This window comes from Microtus oregoni, unplaced genomic scaffold (assembly GCF_018167655.1).
Source record: "Microtus oregoni isolate MIOR12 unplaced genomic scaffold, Mior012 000031F_ref0000149, whole genome shotgun sequence".
Lineage (NCBI taxonomy): Eukaryota > Metazoa > Chordata > Mammalia > Rodentia > Cricetidae > Microtus > Microtus oregoni.
Window position 1 is genome coordinate 24,993,458 of NW_024543090.1, and position 6,926 is coordinate 25,000,383.

The following is a 6,926-nucleotide window of genomic DNA, read 5'->3' on the forward strand; positions in this document are numbered from 1 at the left end:
GAATCAATGTAATCCCAATCAAAATGCCCACAACATTCTTCCAGAAATAAAAGAAATTTTAAAATTTATATGAAACCAGGAAAGACCCCAGATAGCCTAAGCAATCCAGAGCCAAAGAGAATAATATTGGCTTTTTTTCTGACTGAGCTACTATCTTTAATTCTCTGGAGGTCTCAATTGGGGGTAATTTTGCAGCATTATCTTTTCACCTGCAACTCAGTACTGATTTTCTGTTCATATCTGATCCTCGTGTTCTCTCATTAGCTGGGCAGAACAAAATATATTTGATCATAACTTTGCTGAAAAGTATTCATTTGTCAAAAGATGTTCAATAAATGCTATCACTTTTGATTATGTGGTTTTAGATCATAACTTTGCTTCTATCTCTAGATTATGTCCTAGACATTTGGATCTAAATGTGCTAGTATTAGGCAATGACTGTAATTAAATTCAATGGTGGCTGCTCACCTCCCCCTATAGACTGTGCCTTTTCCTGCTGATCAGTGTCTTCACTAATTGCTTTATATATAGAAAAGATTAATAGCTTACTCTTAGCTTTTGTGAAGATTATAATAAAGATACATCTCAAATATTCCTTTTGTAAGGTTTGTGAAAGAAAATGGATTTTGTAATTCCAATTTGTTCCAAAGTTTAGGAAGCAAGTTTCAGTAGGTATTTTGGAACATGAGGATTAGGGTAGCCTTCATGGTCAAATACTCTACAGTTTCTTCAGCTGAATAAATGAATGAGCTAAGATGTCCTTTATCAAAATAAAATATGAAAGGATGACTGTGGTTATAATTCAGGGAGAGGGCATTGGCCTAGCATGTGCAGGTTCAAGCCTCAGCAGTAAACACACATGCACACACACACACACACACATAAACACACACACACACATACACACACTATAATGGCACATCAAATGAAAATAAAGCATCTACAAACTGTCATACAGGTGTACAGATCAGACTTTGTCATCAAATATGTAAATCATAAATGATAAAATAGGATAAAACATTATTTTTTTCAATTCATGTGTTTTCAGGGATAATCATTTGGTATTGGATAACCAATGTTCTCTTCCCTGGAGAAGGCTATTTCTCCCATTCCCAACATTCCTTAGTTGTCTGTAGCTATTTGTGTAGGGATGAGGTTTTAAAAGGCTTTGCTCCACCCAGTTTAGCACATATATTGGTGTCATCTTTGTTAAGTTCATATGCATAACAGCCATGATGGTGAAACTTCATGGATATAGACAATCTCTGGAGCATTAAAATTTATAAATTGCAAATAACAGTCTAAGCCTATGCATTCACTGTCATATAAATTGAGTGCTCTATTATGATTTTAAGATTATTAGTTTTACATTTTTAAACTGTCTTAAGGAAATATTTCAAAACACTAAAACTTTAAATGAACACAAGTACTCAGAATATTATGCATGAGCATAAAAATCATAAGTATATGAAAAAGTTATTGTTATTGAGATTTTTAAGCATGGTTATCACAGGTAGTAGCATAGTCAGTCAGTGGTTAAAATGCAATAAATAGCATTAATACTTACCAAGTAATACTAATATGAAACAAATGATGACTAAAATTTTGAATTAATTATTCAATCTAGGAAAAATCCTAAATACAGAATATAGAGTAGAGGCAAGGCTTGCATCACAAATCTGAGGAAATGTAATTAGTAAGTTAATTTCTTTTATAATTTCCTATATTTTTATTATAATTCCTTCATAAAAAAGACGACCTCCAATTTTCACATGTAAAACAATCAAGTTTGTAAGTGTAGTGCTTCTTATCTCATCCTAAATCTTCCTCAGAAGAGTTTTGTAAGGACAAAAAGCACACACGGTGTATATTCTGAAAGCCTGGCAGCTGGTGTTACAGCTGTTTTCATGTGTATTTCTCCTCCTTGTTCAAGTTCACAGAAAGTCATAACCATGGGAAACTTCCACGAAATGCTTCCTAAATGATTTCTCTAAATTTTGTATATGAGAAAAATCTACTAAATGGTTGACCCAAAGACATTCCAAGAGAGAGTAATACATCAGATGGAAAATGAGACTTGCCTTTAAGGGGCATCACTAAGCAGCCCCTTTACTGATGCCATTCTTGAGATTACAAATACATATTTTGCCTGGCACTATGCTCTTAATTTTCAAGTACTGTGGCATCAGTTTATGAGCACTTTTTATCCTCCATGGTGCTTGGGCGTACCTCTCTGACTGTGGAACCAGCAGTGCACTGTGTAATTTCACCTCTAAGTCCTTTACTTCTCTATTTAAAACTGAAGTAGCTTCCACATGTAGATTTTTGGAATAGCATAGTATTTAGATATTAAACCTTTCTCTATTTCTTTACTTTGGACTTATTTATATTTTCAGTATAACCTGTACCGAATATACACTGGGGTCTATTTTTAAATCGTGTTTAACAAATGCTGCCTTTAAATAGGCTGTTTAATGCATTTATATTTTTAATTAAATTAAGTAATAGTACACACGTATATTGTGCATCCCATAAGCATATACTTAATAAGTGTTCCATAAGAAGGCATAACCATCAATACTGTTTAATTTTGAAACATTTTTATCACCCCAGAAGAAAACCTTATACCTGTAGCCAAAGGTAGCCAAGAATGCACCTTCTGTATATGGATTTAGGATATATTATTTTAAAAAGAATTACCAGCATGTGACCTTTAAGGTATTTTTCATGTGGCATCTCTTCTGTAACCTGAATAAATATTTTACTATTTTTACAGGTGAATTATATTTCACTGTGAACAAACTGTATTTTATACATTTATCAATTTCTTAATACTTGAGATGTTTCTACTTGCAAAATATGCTTATGAATATCAATGCATCTTATTGTAAATTGATTTTTAATGCATTTATATACACAGTTATGAAATTGTTACATCATATGGTTAGCTTCTCATTAAAAATTCAGAGGAACTTAAAATCATTTGTAAAAGGGCTATATAATTTCACATTCTAATGCACAATGTATGAGTGTTTGATGTGTCCACATGCCCATCAGCATTTACTGTCTGTCTTCTCAACTGTAACTGGTTCAAGGTGTGTGTAAAAGTATTTCAGAGCAGTATTGCTTTGAATTTCCCTGAAGGTGAATGATTTTGAGCACATTTTCATATCTTTATTGGAAATTAATTTACCTTTCTGGAAAATTACCTTCCTGGAATAATGTCAGTCCCATTGATGAACTGTGCTTTTGGTCTTGTTATGGCTGAGTTGCAAGAGTTCTTTAGTTGTAAACAAGTGGTTCATAGCTCACTAGATTTGCAAGGTCCTATTTGGTGAGTCGTTTTTTGTTGTTTGGTCTTCTTTTCTCAATGCTGTCTTTATAGAAACTCCCAAGGTCACAAAAATGCAATTCTCTATTTACTTTGAAGAGTTTCATGATGGGGAATCAATTTATTTTAGCAATTTTGTACATATAAACTGTACATACTGGCTACTCTCACCTCCATATTTCTACCACTGTCACCCACATTTCTCTCATGTTCTGGCTGATTTACTTTGTTCTATGTTCCACAGAGATTAACCTGAGCCATATTTGTGATCAGGGATTTAGAGCTGTTCACTGGAGCCTGATGGCCTCAGCAGTGAGAACACAACTAAAGAGAGTAATTCTCCTTCTCCAGGATTCTATAAATAGCCAGCAGAAGAGTAAAAGCAGAGTTCCATGAATCTCTCCTCCATCTTTGACTGTTGATAAGACTGGACATGTGTGGGTCCATTGCAGGTTATCCGACTATTGTAAAATAATGATTATACAGATTGTATCAGTCTCTGAGAATGGCATCTTACAGCCTTTTATTGTATCTCCAGGATCTCACATGATGTGGGATTCCCCCCTGTATGCTGTGAATAGTGCTGGTTAATAAAGAAACTGTCTTGGGCCTGGGCAGTAGTCTGGGTAATCAGGAAATGAACTAGTGACTACCTTAAAACAAACTGGCACTCCAGTGTGGTTGACTAAATCCATATAAAACCCAAGAAAGATTAAAAGGGAATCCTAGACACAAAAGAACAGAGTTAAGCATGGTTTGGTAGCAGCATTTACACGGGTGGGCTCTGTTTGCAAACAGAGGCCTGGCTCTTTTAAGAGAGGTTTTCCTGATTTGGCATTAGCAGAACAAAAGCTGCGCTGTTTTGAAACTGATGCTTCCTTGGCCATGATGCTAGCATAAACTCTGATGAGGTCTGGCTATGGAGCATTTAAATGGAGCTTCTGAGCAACATACTACAATTTGCTTAATGGCAACATAGACCAGCTGTGTGCCTAAAACTGGGGCAATGCACATGACTCTCAGAGGCAGCAAACAGCTCCACCATGCTGGACTGGGCAAAGCACTCATTGCCATATTTCCCCTAGCAATGAGGCTGCTTATGTTCATAAGAAGGGCTTAGCATTTAAAAAGGTATTTCTGGTCAGAAAATAATTACAGATATGCAATAAAGACAAATCAAGATGGAAAAGGCCTCTAAATGGTTCACAGTGTTGGATAAATGTACATAAGCTTGTGAGAGAAAAGAAAAAGAGTATAGAGAAAAACAAGCCATGTAAAGATGGAAAATTCAGAGACTGCATTATGTTTGCTATTGTGTTTTATTTGATTTTTTTTGACTGTGAAGGAGCTATGTAAACAACATATATACTTTAAAGGCATCTTGACTTCAGAATTTGAGTCTAAAGATAAGTTGCTTTGAGAAAGAGGTTCTTCTTTTGTTTCCACAGAAGATAAAATCCTGTGAATTTCCTCTAGACTGATATGGTTTAATGGATGAAAACCCCATGAAAGGTCGCCTTGAACACCCATCAAAAATTACTTTGCCCAACAAACAGCAGAAAGCAGTTTGGAGAGAACTATGCCCATATTCCCAAATATTGTTTATAAAAGTTTGCTTACATTTAAAGGGGGATATGCTATAGAGATTTGCATTGGTATGGATCTTGGTTTATTGATACAAATTTAAGGTCAATTTTGTTATATGCATATTTCTACTCTTGATTAATTTATTGTGTTTGTGCAACTCCTTTAAAAATGTAATCTATAATTAAAAAATATAGATTAATAGATAATAATCAATAATAGTCAAGCTTGTAGTCATGTTAGTTAGATTTTCTAGATGTACAGAGATGTATTTCAGGTAGATAGGCATTCTTCAAACCTTTCAAAGACTACAGAATATGGCAGCACCAATCTACTTCAACAGGATGATGGGCATTGAAGAGACTCCTTGTAGAGTTGTTTAGCCATCTGGGCAAAAAGACTTATCTTGTCTGGACTGCCTAATGAACTGTACATACAGGACCCACAGAGAAATTTCCTGCTTTATGGAAATGTCTCCTGGATACTATGGGTCTGTAAGCCTCACTGGTACAGAAGAACTTTGGATGACTGTCCAGGCAGTGAGATATCTCTGTCAATTCTAGACTTTTGGAAGTTGCTTACAATGAACTTATTGTTTATTTAGGTAATGTTATATCCTTTTAGAATCTTTGATGGAGTTGAAGAATTGATAGTTATAGTTTTTCTTAGTTATGATAAATTATAAAGTAGATATAAATATAATTCTTACTTGATACTTGTTTTGTTATTTAAACAGAAAGGGAGGTGATGTGGGATTACCCTCTGTATTCTGTGAATAAGATTGGTAAATAAACTGTCTTGAGCCTGCACAGAGCATAACAAAGGTAGGTGGGGAAAACTGAACTGAATGCTGGGAGAAGGGAGGTGGAGTGAGGTTCACCCATGGCTTCTCGCCATGTAGACCTGACCTGAGACAGATGCCATACAGAACATTACCTGGTAAGCCATAGTCTCGTGGTGACACACAGATTACTGGAGATGGGTTAAATTAAGATATACTAGTTAGCCAATAATAAGCTAGAGATAATGGGTCAAACAGTGATTTAAATAATAAAGTTTCTGTGTGATTATTTTGGGTATCTGAGTTGCTGGGTGGCTGGGAAATGTATAAGCAGTCTCTTAAAATACTCACATACTTCCTGCCTTGAAATTCTGGTTTAGAATTTGAATATGGATTGGAGTAGTTCTACATTCTACTTTGCATATACCATTTTCTCACCATCACTGTTCAGAGAAGCATCTCTCCATTGTGAACCACCTCAGTAACTTTGTTAAAAACCAAGACCCAAAAATGTAGGCTGCTACTTTAGACTTACATTATAGTATCATATCGCATCTGAAAAGAGGACTTCAACATTGAATTTTGCAGCTGGTTGTTAGTTTTGCATCATCAGAAAGTGTTAGTTGTCAAAATTTATTCTTCCTTTGTTCTTGGTTTTATTTTTTGCATTTAGATAGTAAAGTGTGGCTCATTCATGCATTTCTAAAAACAAGAAAGGAATAGCTACAATTACTTAGGCTGAGTAGTTTATTAACAGTAAAAGCTATTTCTCCCAGTACACCAAGCTGGATTCTGAGAAGAAAACAACAAGTTAACTTTGGTATATGCTTATATTCTACTTCCAAGATAGTATCTCTTCTGTGCACATCCATGGCAAGTGGAGTGGAGAAAATAAGTAGGCTAAAGTACCAAAGTATTTTCTAGGCCCTATTACTGGGACATCAGTATATCCATGTGGACTCTATCCATAACCTCATCAACTCCTTACTATTATTTCACTGAGAATCAAGTTTCCACATGAATTTTGGAAGGTCACACATATTCATGCCATAGCTTAGTTTATTCTTTCTTTACAAACTAATGTCATGAAAGTTACTTAATACAGATCATGACTCTTACAGAATATAGCATTTATAAGCATCACTATCACTTTGTATTCATGGAGCATCAAGTTGTCCTTGTGTTTCTAGGCTTCTCAGTTTTCACATAACACAGTTGTTAAGGATATCT